Source organism: Cervus elaphus, chromosome 3 (genome assembly GCF_910594005.1).
Source record: "Cervus elaphus chromosome 3, mCerEla1.1, whole genome shotgun sequence".
Lineage (NCBI taxonomy): Eukaryota > Metazoa > Chordata > Mammalia > Artiodactyla > Cervidae > Cervus > Cervus elaphus.
The window spans coordinates 5,431,167-5,451,493 of NC_057817.1; the positions used below are offsets into that span (position 1 = coordinate 5,431,167).

Here is a 20,327-nt window from a genome sequence, read left to right on the forward strand (position 1 = left end):
GACATGAATCAGCCATGGGTGTACACGCGTCCCGAATCCCGAACCCCCTCTCCCCCCTCCCCCCATCCCATCCCCCAGGGTCATCCCAGTGCACCAGCCCTGAGCACACTGTCTCATGCATGGGACCTGGACTGGTGATCTATTTCACATATGATAATATACATGTTTTAATGCTATCTCTCAAATCATTCCACCCTCACCTTCTCCCACAGAGTCCAAAAGACTGTTCTTTACATCTGTGTCTCTTGCTGTTTTGCATATAGTGTCATCATCACCATCTTTCTAAATTCCATATATATGCATTAATATACTGTATTGGTGTTTTTCTTTCTAACTTACTTCACTCTGTATAATGGGCTCCAGTTTCATCCATCTCATTAGAACTGATTCAAACGTATTCTTTTTAACGGCTGAGTAATATTCCATAGTGTATATGTACCACAGCTTTCTTATCCATTTGTCTGCCGATGGGCATCTAGGTTGCTTCCATGTCCTGGCTATTATAAACAGTGCCGCAATGAACATTGGGGTGGAAGTTTCTCTTTCAGATCTGGTTTCCTCAGTGTGTATGCCCAGCAGTGGGATTACTGGGTCATATGGCAGTTCTGCTTCCAGTGTTTTAGGAATTTCCACACTGTTCTCCATAGCGGCTGTACTAGTCTGCATTCCCACCAACAGTGTAAGAGGGTTCCCTTTTCTCCACACCCTCTCCAGCATTTACTATTTGTAGACTTTTGGATAGCAGCCATTCTGATATAAGTTTTTACTTTTGAAGTTTGGAGAGCTCCAAAGTACAATCTTTGCACCTCATCATTTGTAAGTTCATTCTTCTATTGGTGACTTAATCCTGCTCTATGCCTGTATCTGTCATTAGAAAATCAATGTCTCGCAATATCTTACCAGTCCCAGCTGTCCTCTGAGCTAACACTGCCACGTGGTTTGTGAATAAGCATTAATTCTGGGTGTCTGAACTCCAGCCACACTGACTTCTCTACAAGCCGCTGAGCATGTCAGCTCTGCACATCTGTATTTCTTCTCTCTGCCTGGAATGCTGTCCTCCTACCCTCCTTGTATCCTGAGAAGTTTTGCTTACCTTGCTTAGATTGCTCTACAATTTCACTTCATTTAAGAGAGCTCTCCCTAGTCGTCCTAAAATATGACACCCAACAGCATCACTTTTATTTGCCCTATCCTCACATTATCAATAAATGCAGTGTGTATTTTTCAGGCTAAGCCTTCCTCCCTGACTGAATGCCAGGACACTTTTGTGAGTAAAAAGAGCACTGGTTTTGGAATCGTATAATCCTTCATCTTTGACCTACAGCTTATCTGAGATGCTGTCTTACACAAGATCCTTTGTTCTATCTCAAATTTAAAATGAAGATGGCAATATGTAGCCTGTTCAAGCAGTATTTGGACTGATATTTTCGTCATTATCAGTTCAGTTCAGTTCAGTCACTTGGTCGTGTCCAACTCTTTGTGACCCCATGAACCGCAGCATGCCAGGCCTCCCTGTCCATCACCATCTCCCGGAGTTTGCTCAAATTCATGTCCATTGAGTTGGTGATGCCATCCAACCATCTCATCCTCTGTCGTCCCCTTCTCCTCCTGCCTTCAATCTTTCCCAGCATCAGGGTCTTTTCAAATGAGTCAGCTCTTCGCATGAGGTGGCCAAAATATTGGAGTTTCAGCTTCAACATCAGTCCTTACAATGAACATCCAGCACTGATCTCCTTTAGGACGGACTGGTTGGATCTCCTTGCAGTCCAAGGGACTCTCAAGACTCTTCTCCAACACCACAGTTCAAAAGCATCAATCCTTCTGTGCTCAGCTTTCTTTAGTCATTATAGAAAGTACCAAAAAAAGTAAAAAATCCAAATCATCCAATTAGATTTTTGGAGGGTAAATTTATAACATAAACAACATGGTTATTCAACATCTTATACCATACATAAAGATTAGAGCAAATCATGTAATTAGAATTATTTTAGTAAACTTATATCTTCCTGCAATGCGGGAGACCTGGGTTCAGTCCCAAGGTTGGGAAGATCCCCTGGCGAAGGGAAAGGCTACTCGCTCCAGTATTCTGGCCTGGAGAATTCCACAGACTCTACAGTCCATGAGGTTGCAAGAGTTGGACACGACTGAGCCACTTTCACTTCACTTCACTTCAGTAAACTTGTAGCTTAATTTCATTACTTAGCATTTTGCCCAGAGGTGAAAATTGGAGTGGCTTCTTCTGTCAATTGACAACATTAAAAATTACATTGTGGGCTTTTAAATGTCCTTTTTATTATGGTATAATTGACATATGGTGGGCTTCCCAAGTGGCTCTGCTGTAAAGAATCCACCTGCCAATACAGGAGACATGGGCTGAATTCAGGAAGATCCCCTGGAGAAGGAAATGCAGCTCCAGTATTCTTGCCTATAAAATCCCATGGACAGTGGAGCCTGGCGGGCTACAGGTCATGGGGTGGCAAACGAGTCAGATAAGACTTAGCAATTAAACAACAACAACAAATTGGCATATGGCATATTAGTTTCAGCAGTACAACATAATGATTATATATATGTATATATATAGTGAAATGATCACTGTAATAAGTCTGGTTAATATTGTTACCATACTATTACAGAATATTTTCTTGTGATTAGAACTTTTAAGATTTCTTAGCAGCTTTCAAATATGTGTGCAGTATTAACTATAGTTGTCATGCTGCACATTGCAAACTCTTGACATTTATATTATAACTAGAATTTTGTACCTTCTGACTCCTTTCACACATTTTACCCACCCTCAGCCCCCACTTCTGTTAGCCACCAATCTGTTCTCTGTATTTATGAGCTTGGTTTTGAGGGTTTTTTTTTTTTATTCCACATATAAGTAAGATTATACAGTATCTGTCTTTGTTACCCTTAAGATCCATCCTTGTCACTGCAAATGGCAATATTTCATTCTTTTCATGGCTGAATAATACTCTATTGTATAGGCAGCACATTTTCTTTATTCATTCATCTGTCAGTGAACACTTGATTATTTTCAAGGCTGCATGTATCTTTTTGATTTACTTTTTTTTGTTTGTTTTCTTCAGATAAATCCCCTGAAGTGGAATTGCTAGGACATATGGTAGTTCTGTTTTTAATTTTTCGAGGAAACTTCATATTATTTTCCATAGTGATTGTATAAGTTTATATTTTTACCAACAATGCACAAGGGTTTCATTCTCTCCACATCCTTGCCAATATATTATTTCTTATCTTTATGGTGAAAGTCTTTGTGACAGGTGTGAGAAGATACCTCACAGTGGTTTTCATTTGCACTTCCCTGATGATTGACCACCCTTTTGTGATATTGACCATCCTTTTGTGCCTGTTGGCCCATCTGTTTTGTCTTCTTTGGAAAAATATCCATTCAAATCTTTGGACCATTTTTTCATGAAGTAGTTTGGTCTTTTAGATGTTAAGTTTTAAGAGTTTTTTTAAAAATATGTTTTACATTTTAGCCCCTTATCCAATATATGATTTGCAAGTGTTTTCTTCCCTTCAGCAGGTTGCCTGTTCATTTTGTTAACAATTTCCTTTGATAGGCAGAAGCTTTGAAGTTTGATGAAGTCCCACTTGTTTACTTTTGCTTTGGGTGTCAAATTCAAAAATCATGAACAAGACCAGTGTCAAGGAGTTTATGCATGTTTTCATTTAGGAGTCTTATGATTTCGTCCACTGAGTTGTTTTATGGTTGATTTGTTCACTTTCAACTCCTCCAGCCTCTCTGACAAAACAAATTTTTAAACCTCTAAGCCAATCTCTGCTTATTTCACTGGCTTCAAAATGTATCTCTTAAGAAAAGTCCATCAGATTCTCTTAAGTCATTAGTACATATATATTTGCTTCTATACACATTTGTCTCTTTTTTTCCTCACAACATAATATAATGTCAAAATACATGAGTTCCTAACATTTCTTAAATTCTAATTCTTCAGAATCCATTATGCCGCCTTACTTTTTACTCATTCATTCTTTCACTTAGTCACTTCTATTAAGGGCCTGCCACATAAAAGAGATTAAGCGTTTTAGTTTCATATGTAAAAACATTTTTTGTTCATAAATCTGATACTCTTTGAACCAAAACTTACAAAATTCCCAACTTGTATGTTTCTCTTCAGCTTAATATAGGCTCCAGAGATGACTAGAATAATTTACAATTACCTAAAAGTAAAGTGTAAAGAATATCAGAAGCTTTGAAACAGAATGGTGATTTTACATTTTTTTGCTTTTAACCCTAGCACAGATATTTAAAAACTGGCTGCATAGAATTCAGGATTGGTGATCCCACTTACAGCATTCTGCAGATTTAAAAGTACAAACAACCATAAAAGTAAAAATTAAATTAGCCAAGAAGGTGAAAACTCACTCTTCCCTGGAGGAACACTGTATGAAGTGCTCTGAATTATATCTCAAACCCTGCATGTATTTAGTACCCATGAGTGTTTTAGAGAGGAAAGCAGAGATAATGGCTTTAGGATATTAAAAACCCTGTACCAGCACTTTTCTTTCCACAGGAGCCAAATGTTCCACCGCTCTGTTTCAATCCCATTATTTATCCTCTTTCTCATTTCCATTTATCCCAGGACCTTCTAAACACGCCTCATTCAAAATCCTCTTTCCAAATCTGGATTTAACTGTGGCTGTTTCAGGCTATGGTCCTTTTCCTATATCCAACAAAATTTTTTCCAATAGTCATTTAGTACAAAAAACATATGCTCTCAATCGTGACAGCCTCGGACCAGAGTTCTTGTTTTTGTAAGAAGATAGACTAGCCTGGATAAAGTCAATAACAGACATTTAAACTGTCCTTAGCAAATTTCTAATAAAATTTCCATTTAATTAGTGTCTTATTTCTGAAGTTAATTTTTAAAATAGATAATTTCAAATTTTTTTTTAAAAAGCAATTAAAAAAACTACAAGTGGGCTTTACTTACTCAAATAGTTGAAGCTTAACAGTTCTTTCAAATCCAAAGGTAAATAGCATATTCTAACACATATATACAGAATCTAGAAAAATGGTACTGAAGAATTTACCTACAGAGCAACAGTGGAGAAACAGACATAGAGAATATACTTATGGGCATGGGGAGAGGGGAGGAGAGGGTGAGATGTATGGAGAGACTACCATGGAAACTTACATCACCATGTGTAAAACAGAGAGCCAATGGGAATTTGCTGTGAGGCTCAGGAAACTCAAACAGGGGCTCTGTCTCAACCTAGAGGGGTGGGGTGGGGAGGGAGATGGGAGGGAGGTTCAGAAGGGAGGGGATATATGTATACCTATGGCTGATTCATGTTGAGGTTTGACAGAAAACAACAAAATTCTGTAAAGCAATTATCCTTCAATAAAAAAAATAATTAATTAAAAAAATAATTCTTTCAAGTCCATATATACTTCAGACTATTTCTGTAATCTGAGAGTTGAGTCTCAAATGACAGTTAAAAGTTCAACTTAAAAAGTGTCATTATATAAAAACATCAGAAATGTAGATATTATATTTCCCTCTTTACTTGTTGAATGAGGCAGATATAGCCAAGGTGCATGCATGCTTGCTAAGTCACTTCAGCCGTGTCCGACTCTTTGTGACCCTATGGACTGCAGACCCACAGGTTTCTCTGCCCATGGGATTCTCCAGGCAAGAACACTGGAGTGGATTGCCATACCCTTGTCCAGGGGATCTTCCCTACCCAGGGATAGAGCCCCAGTCTCCTGGCAGGCAGATTCTTTACCACTAGCACCTCCTGGGAAGCCCATAGTCAAGGTACATTTCAGCATATTGCTAGCTACCAAAAGCTTTCCAAGAAATATCTTGCTGCTGTTAGCAAAATCACAATGTTTTATAGAAAACAAAGATAATTAGACTAGGAAAAATCTTGTAATTTTAATTACCTTAAACTTTCTCATTTCTATTTGAGTGAGAATATTATTATTTCCAATATGATTTTGGTGATAAAAAGCATTTTCCTCAGTCAAATTAGCATCACCATTAAACAGTTCCATTCATTCTGAGGAATATATCTGATGAGATTTAATTTTAGATCTCAGTTTTTTATTGATTAAAGTTTCCAACTTAAATAAGTCTCCCATGACTATTTAAAATGTATCATAAATTGTGTATATTCTAACCAATAGTTTCTAAGAGCACAACTGTATCTAAGAGCTACTTTGTTTCAACTTTAACACAACATTTTACCTCATGAAAGTTTTGTACCCTTAAGGTTAAACTTTGACCAAATTTGGATAAGGAGCATATTTATAAATTTGTTAAGAATATTTTCAACTCAGTAAACATATCTTCTCATCTAAATGGTGTCTCAATTCCCAGTGGTCTATCCTGTATAAAAATACATAAGAAATCAGTCAGTTTGAAGCTAACTGATTTTCTCTATTTCACCAGCCCCCTGGATTTCCTGCTCAGCTTCCATTTTGTGGCTAGAAGATTTATTACTTGTCCCTTCCCCAGAAATTGTGTGTGAGTGGAGGGGCAGGAGGTGATCCCTGGATTCATTTTTTAAGGCAAAAGGGAAAAGGAGCAGCATATTAAATACAAAATACAAGAATATTAAGATTTAATTCATTAGGTTAAAATTCTTTTAATGCTGGAATTTACTGTTCATACAATCTCATAAGCTTTTCCCTTTATTATTAATAATGGCTCTTTGAAAAATATAGCCACTTTACTCCTGTAGTCAAAGCTGTTGAATTCATGCACAAAATCCCTAAGTCATGAAAAATTCTATTTTATAGCATAAAGCAAATTAATCTTTGCACATATTATATAATAAGTCTAAAATCAATTTGGGAACATGTGCCATATTGCACCACTAATAACTTTTATGATTAGCATAATTAGTAACAATGCTTTTGTTCAATTAATATTTATTGAATGTTTACTATGTGTCTTACATGTCCATGCCTTTAACTCATCTAAGTAGAACCTATTTTCCCAATAAAATAATTGAACTTGTTTACTGAAGGATGTAAATATTTTTAAGTAAATATGTAGCTTTTAAAGACTCAAGAGAATTTTTTTGAAATCTATGTGACCATTTCAGAGCAACATTCTCTTATAGAGACAAAGTTCCCCACTTAATAAACTTAATTCTCTCTTAGAAAGGAAAAGGAACTAAACACGAAAACCCCATGAATATCCTGACAATAGCATCTTTTAAATTATTTGCCAACCTAGTACCATCATCCTCATTTTCTTTATGCAAAATGTGACTTTTTCAATTTAATCACCACTGAAAACCTTAAGTTCTAAATATGCATTTCATTTTTGCTGTTTTATATCCTTATTTCATTCTAAGAGTAGTTCTCAATCTCGGGGTTGGGAAGATCCCCTGGAGGAGGGCATGACAACCCACTCCAGTATTCTTGCCTGGAGAATCCCATGGACAGAAGAGCCTGGTAGGATACATTTCATAGGGTTGCAAAGAGTCAGACATGACTGAAGTGATTGGGTTTGCACGCACAATCAATAGACAAACTTTAAAAAATTCAGCTTTGCTCAGTTGGTAGGAATACTGTCTTATCTATTTTCTATTCATGAACAGCAAGAATGAGCTGCTGTCAGTCTAGTAAATGTAGGAAAATGTTATTTTTTTGTTTCTTAGTTTTTAAAATGACTTTTAGTCATAACTAGACTAATAAATTTTATATTCTAAATAATCCTGACTGTAAATTTGACTGATACTTTTAGATTCGAGATCACTCAAGTTTAGTTGTGCAAACTGTGGACTCTAATTCAGCATATTCTAGTACTAGGACATTGACTATTTCTTATGCATGTGTTTTGACACCCATAGGCCTCAGATTCCATAGGTCCAAAATTATGCTGCTTATTTTCCTATTTCCCATAGCTTCTGATATAGCATCCATGCACATAAACTTTTATTAAGTAGATTAAAAATAAACTTATTTTACTATGCCTACTATGGATGAATAAAAATATCAAGGTATGGCCATGAAGAATAAGACAAAACTGAAAATCTCAAGCAACCACTACTTCTACCCCTCATCATACATCTAATCACTGCCCACATCTACCAGAGACTACATCTTTCATTTTAGAAGTACTGTGATGGATAATTTTATGTATCAACTTGACTGAGTTAAACGATGATCAGATGTCTGGTAAAATGTTATTTCTGGATAAACCTAAGGAGCTGTTGCTAAAAGAGAGAAGTTTTGAATCAGCAGACTAAGATCACCTTCACCAAATGTGGGTAGGCGTTATCTAATCCTTTGAGGGCTTGAATGGAACAAAAAGGCTCCCTTCCTTTGTAGAACCAGCCTCCAAGCTGACCCTAGTAGCTCCAGGTGCCAGGCCAACTCCTGCAAACCAAGGCTCCTGTGCTGCCTGACACCAGGCTGGCCTCCAGGTACACCCCAGTGGTCACCAGTGCCTTGTCAGCCCCCACAGACCCGGGGTCCAGACCAGCCCACATAAACCCATGTGCAAGATCCATCACTGCTAGTGCCAGGACCGTTAGAACTGCCTGCCAGAGAACTCTAGCAGGAAGCCTGCCCAATGGCAGCATCAGACAGTCCACTTAGAAACTGGTAATAGGCTTTCCTTGCTAAAGTCAGTCTGTAAAGACTAGAAGAGGTACCTCAAATCAACAGGGACCAGTGCAAGACCACAAGGATCATGACTAATGGAAACCATTAAAGCTGCAATGACTAACCCTAAAAATGGATATCTGTTTGTTCCCTGACTACAGATCTGATGACTATAGTTAACAGTGGGGTTTTCTAGGTGGCACAGTGATAAAGAATCCACTTGCCAATACAGGAGATGCAAGATATGCAGCTTCAATCCCTGGGTTGGGAAGATCCCCTGGAGGAGGGAATGGCAACCCACTCCAGTATTCTTGCCTGGAAAATTCCATGGAGAAAGCCTGTCAGGATACAATCCATGGGATCACAAAGAGTTGGACATGACTGAGTGACAGAGCACACACACATTGTTAAAAACACTACCATGTGTGCTAAGTCATGCCCAGCTCTTGGCAACTCTATGGACTGTCGCCCGCCAGGCTCCTCTGTCCATGGGATTTTACAAGCAAGAACACTGGAATGGGTTCCCATGCCCTCCTCCAGGGGATCTACCCGACTCAGAGATGAAACCCTAGTCTCCTGCAACTCCTGCATTGCAGGTGGCTTCTTCACCTGCTGAGCCACTGGGGAAGCACATATATTATATATATAATTAATATATTATTATATACATATATGTGATAATATATTATATGCATACATATAATATGTAATATATATATGTATCCAATACTATATTACATACTTAAAAGTTGCTAAGACAGTAGATCTTAAATGTTCTCACATTTTACACCATAAACTAACATGATGTTATACCCCAATACAACTAGGGGTGGGGAGAAGAAAAAGGCAGAGGAAAGACAAATTTGCTCCCTCTCCTTGAGCTGGGACATCCGTCTTCTCTGCTCTCAGACTTTGGCTCCCCTAGCTCTTAGGCCTTCAGGTTTGACCTAGAATTATAACACCAGCTTTCCTGGATCTCAAGGTAGCAGAAGGCAGATAGTGGTACTTCTTAGCCTTCATAATCATGTAAGCCAAATCCTGTAATATATCTCTTTCTATAGATCTATTTATATATTTTATTAATTTTATTTCTCTGGAGAACCTTGACTAACATGGATTTGGGCACTCAAAGCAATACTATATGAACAAAATTTTGCAATTAAGCTTGGAGATTCCAAGAGGCTATTTCCTACTTTTTCATTTTCTTTCCTATCCCTCAACAATATGCATACATACACATATATCACTTAAACTTTTGAGTTATACTGAACTCTGGTTTTTATTATACTATACAGAGAATGTTATGCTGAATTAAAATATAAACACATCTTGTGGCAGTGCCATAATTTCTCTTTCAAGTACTAGGGGACTTATCATTTACAATTAATCCACACCGTTAACTACAAAAACATTCCTTGTCTGGGAATTGTGTACAATGCTCCTTCGATAGCTATTAAGCAAAAGACTTTCTATTAAAATTCATATTGCCTTGTATCAATGCTGCTTGAAGAAAGGAGACATAATCAGTTTTATGGTGGTGAATATGTTTAGTCATTTCTGACTCTTTGCAACCCCACAGACTGTAGCCTGCCAGGCTCCTCAATCCATGGGATTTTCCAGACAAGAATATTGGAGAGGGTTTCCTTCTCCAGAAGATCTTCCCAACCCAGGGATCAAACCCGCATCTCCCATGTCTCCTGAATTGCAGGCAGACTCTTTATCCACTGAAGCCCTCGGGTGTCAATAAATCCTATTTTCTGCTTCAACTGACAGGACACAAATCAAATGACATAGTTCCAGTCTAAAATGGATAGACATTTATAACTTTTTCTGCATTATTTTTTCTGTTTTATGGTCATGCTGCATGGCATGTGATAACATAGCTCCCCAATCAGGGATCAAATCATGTCACCTGCAGTCTTAGCCACTGGACCTTCAAGGAAGCCCCCATATATAATTTTAGATCATGAAACACATTCACCTTTATATGGAGAAGTAACATTGCCTCAAAATTATCACAAATTTTCCGTGGCGTACAATGATGAGTAATTACTTCATGTTGGGCACAAGCTGATCTCAGTTACATCTGGTTGGGGGACGGCTCTGCTTTAAGCCAGGATCTTCCTGAGCACAGCGGTTCTCCTCACTGACGTTTGATGTCATGTCTCCTCTATGTGTTTATTCTAATGTCAAGCCTGAGGAAACAGCTGGTACCAGGGGAAGCCCCCCTCCTCTTCTGGTGGTGGCAGAGATGCAAAAGAGCAAGTGGAAATACACATAGGGAATTAGCAATTGTCACTTCTCTTATGTTGGCCAATACAAAACACATGGTTGAACCTAAAGTCAAGCAGTAAAAAGTATATTCTGTACCATCTCCTAGGAGGAAATGAGAAGTTGCATGGCAAAGGTAAAGAGAAATAAGGGTGAAAAGTTAGGATCAGTTATTCAAATTATCACAAACAGAGAAACATCGTACACTGGGGATTCTTACACATCACTACAGAAATGAAATTTCAGAATTATTATGCTTGACTGAATTTTAAAATTTAAATTGATGCCCAAAGTTACAATAGACCTGATATCACATAATGGGTGTTCAGGTTGTACTTTATGAAAAGAAGCCTGACAATAAATCTGAATGCTAAAGTTTTTTAGGAATAAACATATTTGCATTTACCTATTTAAAGAGAAGCTATCAAAAGTGGGGAAATGATAAAGGTTAAGAAAGTAAAAGTGGTACTACGGTTAAATATATGTCTACATTTATGTTTACAAATTTCTCTAAAATATATTTACTTGATTTACTTGGTCTCCCTCTGATCCACACACCCAAACTGCTTTAATATGAAATAAATGCTTTTATCTACATTTACTTGCAGGAAGGAATGTCCAGAAATATAGGTTTCTTCAATGTGGTTCAAACAAAACCCTCCACTTCTTGAAATTATACAATGATAATGTGCTAAGCTGATCTTCACCCAGAATCCTAGTATTATGGCCTCATGTGTCATGCTAGTTGAGATTGAAATATTTACAACCTATTGAAACTTCTTTATTTAGGCATTATGGGAAAAAAAAATGTAAAGTATCAAAAAAGAAACACTTGTTCCTCTACATGAAGTGTTTTTAAAAGACCATGCAGGTAGCTCACTAGAAATGTACACATAAGGCACTCAGAATACTCACTTATCATATTCTCTGGGTCTTTATTTCTAACACCAGAATCATGTAATTTATAGTGATTTCTTGACTGTTGTATCTGAATATAAGATGAAAAAAATTAGCTTCAGTGCCTCTTAATCACCAGTGATCAGGATCACCAAGGGGTTAGGATTTCCAGACAAGAAAGTTTGAATCATTTTGCCAAGAAAAGAATAGCATCCAGCAGAGATGCTAAGGACAAAGGGAATATGGAAGGGGTATTGTAGTAAAGGAAGTTGTAAATAAGACCTTATGCAACTGAAGGTAGCCTTATGCATTGAAAAGTGGGTGTTTTATTATTATATTCTATCTTGCTCTCTCTCAAGTGTAAGTGTTCATATGTTTGTGTGCATACTTAATATTAACCAATTACCCTTCCCTTTTTCCCCATTTCTATTTTCTATAAAGGGTTGGTCGTTAATGTTAAAATGTAACATAGCTTTGCTGTTGCTATGTTGTTAAGTCGCTAAGTCATGTCCAACTCTTTGCAACCTCATGGACTGTAACCTGCCAGGCTCCTCTATCCATGGAATTCTCTAGGTAAGAATACTGTACTGGGTAAACATTCCCTTTTTCCAGATCTTCCCAACCCAGTGATCAAACCAGGGTATCCTGCATGTAGGCAGATTCTTTACCATCTGAGCCATCACTTCAGTTCAGTTCAGTCGTTCAGCTGTGTCCGACTCTTTGCGACCCCATGAACCACAGCACGCCAGACCTCCCTGTCCATCACCAACTCCCGGAGTCCACCCAAACCCATGTCCATCATGTCGGTAATGCCATCCAACCATCTCATCCTCTGTTATCCCCTTCTCCTCCTTTCCCCAATCCCTCCAAGCATCAGGGTCTTTTCCAATGAGTCAACTCCTCACATGAGGTGGCCAAAGTATTGGAGTTTCAGCTTCAGCATCAGTCCTTCCAATGAACACCCAGGACTGATCTCCTTTAGGATGGACTGGTTGGATCTCCTTGCAGTCCAAGGGACTCTCAAGAGTCTTCTCCAACACCACAGTTCAGAAGCATCCATTCTTCAGTGCTCAGTCTTCTTTACAGTCCAATGCCCACATCCATGACCACTGGAAAAAACATAGCCTTGACTGGAAGGACCTTTGTTGACAAAGTAATGTCTTTGCTTCTTAATATGCTGTCTAGGTTGGTCATAACTTTCCTTCCAAGAAGCAAGCGTCTTTTAATTTCATGGCTGCAATCACCATCTGCAGTGATTTTGGAGCCCAGAAAAATAAAGTTGGCCACTGTTTCCACTGTGTCCCCATCTATTTGCCATGAGGTGATGCCACAAGATCCCGTGATCTTAGTTTTCTGAATGTTGAGCTTTAAGCCAACTTTTTCACTCTCCTCTTTCACTTTCATCAAGAGGCCCTTTAGTTCTTCTTCACTTTCTGCCATAAGACTGGTGTCATCTGCACATCTGAGGTTATTGATATTTCTCCTGGCAATCTTGATTCCAGCTTGTGCTTTCTCCAGCCCAGTGATTTTCATGATGCACTCTGCATATAAGTTAAATAAGCAGGGTAACAATATACAACCTTGAAGTACTCCTTTCCTAATTTGGAACCAGTCTGTTGTTCCATGTCCAGTTCTAACTGTTGCTTCCTGACCTGCATACAGGTTTCTCAAGAGGCAGGTCAGGTGGTCTGATATTCCCATCTCTTGAAGAATTTTCCACAGTTTATTGTGATCCACACAGTCAAAGGCTTTGGCATAGTCAATAAAGCAGAAATAGATGTTTTCTGGAACTCCCTTGCTCTTTTGATGATCCAGCAGATGTTGGCAATTTGACCTTTGGTTCCTCTGCCTTTTCTAAAGCCAGCTTGAACATTTGGAAGTTCACAGGTCACATATTGCTGAAGCCTGGCTTGGAGAATTTTGAGCATTACTTTACTAGCGTGTGAGATGAGTGTAATAGTGCGGTAGTTTGAGCATTCTTTGGTATTGCCTTTCTCTGGGATTTGAATGAAAGCTGATTTTTCCAGTCCTGTGGCCACTGCTGAGTTTTCCAAATTTGCTGTCATATTGAGTACAGCACTTTCACAGCATCTTGTTTTAGGATTTGAAATAGCTCAACTGGAACTCCATCACCTCCACTAGCTTTGTTCGTAGTGATGCTTTCTAACGCCCACCTGACTTCACATTCCAGGATGTCAGGCTCTAGGTGAGTGTGAGTGATCACACCATTGTGATTATCTGGGTCATGAAGATCTTTTTTGTACAATTCTTCTGTGTATTCTTGCCACCTCTTCTTAATATCTTCTGCTTCTATTATATCCATACCATTTCTGTCCTTTATTGAGTCCATCTTTGCATGAAATGTTCCCTTGGTATCTCTAATTTTGTTGAAGAGATCTCTAGTCTTTCCTACTCTATTGTTTTCCTCTATTTCTTTGCATTGATTGCTGAGGAAGGCTTTCTCATCTCTCCTTGCTATTCTTTGGACCTCTGCATTCAAATGGGTATATCTTTCCTTTTCTCCTTTGCTTTTTGCTTCTCTTCTTTTCACAGCTATTTGTAAGGCCTCCTCAGACAGCCATTTTGCTTTTTTGCATTTCTTTTTCTTGGGGATGGTCTTGCTCCCTGTCTCCTGTACAATGTCATGAACCCCCATCCATAGTTCTTCAGGCACTCTGTCTATCAGATCTAGTCCCTTAAATCTATTTCTCATTTCCACTGTATCATCATAAGGGAATTGATTTAGGTCATACCTGAATGTCTAGCGGTTTTCTCCACTTTCTTCAATTTAAGTCTGAATTTGGCAATAAGGAATTCATGATCTGAGCCACAGTCACCTCCCGGTCCTGTTTTTGCTGACTGTATAGAGCTTCTCCATCTTTGGCTGCAAAGGATATAATCAGCCTGATTTCAGTGTTGACGATCTGGTGGTGTCCATGTGTAGAGTCTTCTCTTGTCTTGTTGGAAAAGGGAGTTTGCTATGACCAGTGTGTTCTCTTGGCAGAACTCTGTTAGCCTTTGCCCTGCTTCATTCTGTACTCCAAGGCCAAATTTGCCTGTTACTACTGGTGTTTCTTGACTTCCTACTTTTGCATTCCAGTCCCCTGTAATGAAAAGGACATCTCTTTTGGGTGTTAGTTCTAAAAGGTCTTGTAGGTCTTCATAGAACCATTCAAGTTCAGCTTCTTCAGCATGACTGGTCAGGGCATAGATTTGGATTACTGTGATATTGAATGGTTTGCCTTAGAAATGAACAGAGATCATTCTGTCTTTTTTGAGATTGCATCCAAGTACTGCATTTCAGACTCATTTGTTCACTATGATGGCTACTCCATTTGTTCTAAGGGATTCCTGCCCACAGTAGTAGATATAATGGTCATCTGAGTTAAATTCACCCATTCCAGTCCATCTCAGTTCACTGGTTCCTAGAATGTCAATGTTCACTCTTACTATCTCCTGTTTGACCACTTCCAATTTGCCTTGATCTATGGACCTAACATCCCAGGTTCCTATGCAATATTGCTCTTTACATCATCAAATCTTGTTTCTATCACCAGTCCCATCCACAACTGGGTATTGTTTTTGCTTTGGCTCCATCCCTTCATTCTTTCTGGAGTTATTTCTCCACTAATCTCCAGTAGCATATTGGGAAGCCCATTATCTCCCAAAGTTTGCTCAAACTCACGTCTATTGAGTTGGTAATGATATCTAACCATCTCATCCTCTGCTGCCCCCTTCTCCTTTTGTTTTCAGTCTTTCCCCAAATCAGGGTCTTTTCTAGTGAGTTGTCTCTGCATCAAGTGGCCAAAGTATTCGGAGCTTCAGCTTCAGCATCAGTCCTTACAATGAATATTCAGTACTGACTTCCTTTAGGATTGACTGGTTTGCTCTCCTTACAGCCCAAGGGACTCTCAAGAGTCTTCTCCAGCATCACAACTTGAAAGCATCATTTCTTTGGGACTCAGCCTTCTTTGTGTTCAACTCCCCCATCAATACATGACTACCAGAAAAACCATAGCTTTGACTCCATGGACCTTTGTCGGCCAAGTGAAATCTCTGCTTTTCAATGTGCTCAGTCATAGTTTTCCTTCTAAGGAGCAAACCTCTTTTAATTTCATGGCTAGTCACCATCTGTAGTGATTTTGGAGCCCAGGAAAATAAAATTTGTCAGTGCTTCCACATTTTCTCCTTCTATTTGCCATGAAGTGATAGGACTGGATTCCATGACCTTAGTTTTTTGAATGTTGAGTTTCAAGCCACTTTTTTCACTCTTGTCTTTTACACTCATCAGGAAGCTTTTTAATTCCTCTTTACTTTCTGCCACTAGAGTAGTATCTGCATATGTGAGGTTGATATTTTTCACAGCAATCTTGATTCAAGCTTGTGATTCATCCAGTCTGGCGTTTCATATGATATACTCTGCATATAAGTTAAATAAGCAGGGTGACAATATATAGCTTTGTCATACTCCTTTCCCAAGTTTGAACTAATCAGTCTTTCCATGTCTGGTTCTAACTGTTGCTTTCTGACCCAAATACAGGTTTCTTAGGTGGTGTGGTATTCTCCTTTCTTTAAGAATTTTCCAGTTTGATGTAATCCATACAGTCAAATGCTTTAGCATAGTTAATGAAGCAGAAGTTTTTCTGGAATTTGAAGGTTTACCCAAGTACTGCATTTTTGACTCTTTTGTTGACTATGAGGGTTATTCCATTTATTTTTTTAAGAGATTTTAAGAGATTCTTGCTGCAGTAGTAGATATAGTAGTCATCTGAATTACATTTGCCCATTCCTGTCCATTTTAGTTCACCGATTCCTAAGATGTTGATGTTCACTCTTGCCATCTCCTGCTTAACCATATCTGTTTTACTTTGATTCATGGACCTAATATTTCAGATTCCTATGAAACATTCTTTACAGCATTAAACTTTACTTTCATCACCAGAACCATCTATGACTGATTATCGTTTCCACTTTGGCCCAGCTGCTTCATTCTTTCTGGAGCTGTTAGTAATTGCCCTCCACTCTTCCCCAGTAGCATACTGGACACCTTCTGACCTGTGGGCTCACTTTCCAGTGCCATATCTTTTTGCCTTTTCATACTGTCCATGGAATTTTTCAGGCAAGAATGCTGGAGTAGGTTGCCATTTCCTTCTCCAGTGGATCATGTTTTGTCAAAATAATTCATTAGGACTCATCTCTCTTGGGTGGCCCTGCAGGGCATGGCTCATAGTTTCATTGAGTTACACAAGCCCATTGGCCACCAAAAGGCTGTGATCCATGAAGGGGATAACATAGGTTACAAAATGTCAAAATGAGATAATGACTAATCTTGAAAAAAATAAACAGCACTTAAATATTGAAAGAGTAAATAATGGTATTTACAGACTTTCAGTATAGGAGAACAATAAGCAGATTTTCATTTTTACATAGGATTTGATACATGATGTATGAAACAGACATGATTTTTTAATTCTTTTTTTTTAATTTGCACTTTTAAATTTGAATGGGAGGCCTATGGAAACTTACATTCAGATTCAGTAGACTAGGTGCAGATACTGAGATCCTCATTTCTGACATCAGTGCTACAGACAATAACAATGCTCTCAGTCTAAAGACAACACTTTGAGCAGCAAGACTGTAAAAACTACTTTCTTAGAAAAGCATTTAATAAACAAGCAACAAAATATACATTTTAAAGCAATTTATGGGTAGGCGCAAGGTCTAACTTTCTTTTAAATCTATTTTCAGCCCTCCTTTAATTTTTCAGTTTCAGAAATATGTATTTTTCTATGCGAGTTTAAGGGAAGTTCTTTTCCCAGATGATTTTGTAATGATCCCTTAGAGTATATGAAGTTAAGAAAAATAGTGAAACTGATAGAAGTCTTTATGAGCAGGCACATGACTAATAATTATAAATATAAATGTGTATGTATGTATTAGAATAACATTTCAATCAGCTGATAATAACCCTTAAAAAGGATGGTGCATATTTTATTTTTTTAACTTCTTATTTTGTATTGGACTATAACCAATTAACAATGTTGTGATAGTTTCAGGTGAATAGCAAATGGACTCAGCCGTACATATACATGTATCCATTCTCCCCCAAACTGCCCTCCCATCCATGCTAGGATGCAGCATATTTTTAATCACAGGTGAGCTGTAAGCTGTAAAGGTAAATATAAATTAGACAGGAAAAAAGTTAATAATCCCTGAAAAAGGGAGGGAACCCCCCCACACACACACTTTTTTAACAGCATTTACTTTAGGAAACTTGTAATTGTGGATCCTTTTTCTGCTCCCTTTGAAATGAATATAAATGTGTTTAAAGGTGAAATAAGCCTCTTGACAGTTTTACAACTCAGAAATGTTTCCTGAGGATATGAAATCGTCTCTTTGAAGTGTAATCAATCAAAGAAGAGAGCATGTCCATCTCCCTCTCTCCTGGCGTGATGGGGTCCCAATTTCAGCTGGTCCTGACTCCAAGTGGCAAACCTACTTCTGGTCATAAAGGTGTAAGTGGTTTTTTTTGTTTGGTTTTTCTTTTTTTGGACAAAAGCAATTAGCGAACATAAGTGGATGCTCCAATTGCCAAGTGGTCTTAGGATGAACTATGTATGGCAAATGGTGATGTCAAATCCCTTACTTGAAGATTAGCGATTATTTATTATGAGAATATGTATATAGTGGGATATATGTGCTTGACAATATAAGAGGTGATATTTCTATCGTTGCAATTTCTTTATAGAATTGCCTATAAAATGTATTGCATCCTACATTAATATTTATTCAATAATAATTATTGCAAATCTTCTAACTTTTGAATAAGTTTTCTGGATTGGGAGGAGTCTTTATTTTTAACCTTATTTCTGCCAATAATACTTGAAGGGATAATGGAAAGCAAGTCTAGCTTGTGTCACTGCCTGGGACTTCTCACCAATTTAACTCTGGTGTTAAACTCCATGGAAGGAGGATGGACTTTAAAGAGGACTACTTTTCCTGCCAAAAAAAAAGCCAAGTTGAGCAGAACCACCACAGACCAAAAGCCTACTCTGCTTGCCTTTCACCTAAAAGCCCAAATTTAAAATCATAAAATGTTTGAATTCTAGTAATAGAAAAAAATCAATCCTAAATACATCAGTGACAATAGAAAGAAAACATGCAAGTTCCATAACAGCATTTGTTAGATGCTAAAGTCAACAGACTTGAATTTCTTGCCCTTAGCCTGTCTTATGTCATATAGAGTTAGAAGAACATTCAAAGAAAGATTCTGAGATTTTCTTGATTTATTGAAATGAGAGAAGAGAGTAACTGGACTTTAAAGACCTTTTGGAATTTTCCTACATCCACCTCTGGAATTAGGTTATTCCAAACCAACATTATAAGTGGAGCTATGAGCGGGGAGAAATAAGAGAAGAATGGGCCACGTCCGAGGAGGCTGTCGGCGAGCGGTGACAGACTGGCGGGTCAGAGCTGGATGCGATGGCGGACTGGGCTCGGGCTCAGAGCCCTGGTTCTGTGGAGGAGATTCCAGACCGAGAGAACAAGCGGAGGGCTGACAGCTTGGCCTCCAACGTCACCAGGCTCAAATCGCTGGCTCTGGACATTGACAGGGATGCGGAGGACCAGAACCGGTACCTGGACGGCATGGACTCAGCGTTCACAAGTATGACGGGCCTACTCACAGGGAGTGTGAAGCGGTTTCCACAATGGCGCGATCTGGGCGAGACAACCGGAAGCTTCTTTGTGTTATGGCTGTGGGCCTGATCGTGGCCTTCTTCATCCTCTCCTACCTCTTGTTGAGGGCAAGGACGGGAGCCAGTGGGAGCTGGCTTCTGTGGGTGCCTGGGGCAACCAGGATCTTCCTCTGTCTGGTGGTTTGGGCTCCGGAGAGCTTGTTTACAAAATACTCCTTTGAAATGATGAGCATGGCTTAGGAATCTTCTTCCTGCGTGGTTGGGAGCCTCTAACCCAGTGAGCTCATGTTAGCTGGTTCTGTGTGTGCAAGGGCCCTGTCCCTACGGGGTAGCCACGGCCCAGCTCCCTCTGCCACCTTGGGCTCTAGAAGCCCCAGCTGTGTTGGGTCCAAGCAGAGCATCTGGGAATCCTGGACAGGCCACCTGTGAGCAGCAGTCCTTTCCTCGGCCCTCAAGGTTCTGAACATCTCAAGGCTCCTCTGCGCTGTCTTGGTCTGGATGAGGCTGTGTCTGATATTTGAGTTGCCTGGAGCTGACACAGGAAGGGGGTGTGGCTGTGACGCTCCAATCATTGCTGTCACCTCCAACTGAGTGTCCTCAGCCCGGAGACTGCAGTTTCTCTGGCCAGGGCTGCTGGTCATCTGTGACCCAGCGAGATTCAAAGGTCCTGCTGAGCGGCCTCCTCCTGCCCTCCAATCCCACGACTGTAGCCAGACCCTCAGGGATGGGCAGGGGGTTGTGGATGAAGCAAGGATCTGCAGCCTTGGCTGAAGACTTGGGGTCCAGATCCTGGCAATGTATCCAGGAACAGAAACTAATGTTTTCATGGGATTCAGGATCTACCCAGCACC

General features: G+C 39.2%; 1 pseudogene; it reads left to right on the forward strand.

Annotated features, from left to right (window-relative positions):
• Positions 1 to 19,207: 19,207 nt before the first annotated feature.
• On the forward strand, positions 19,208 to 19,716 carry LOC122685918 (annotated as a pseudogene).
• The last annotated feature ends 611 nt before the right edge of the window (positions 19,717 to 20,327 follow it).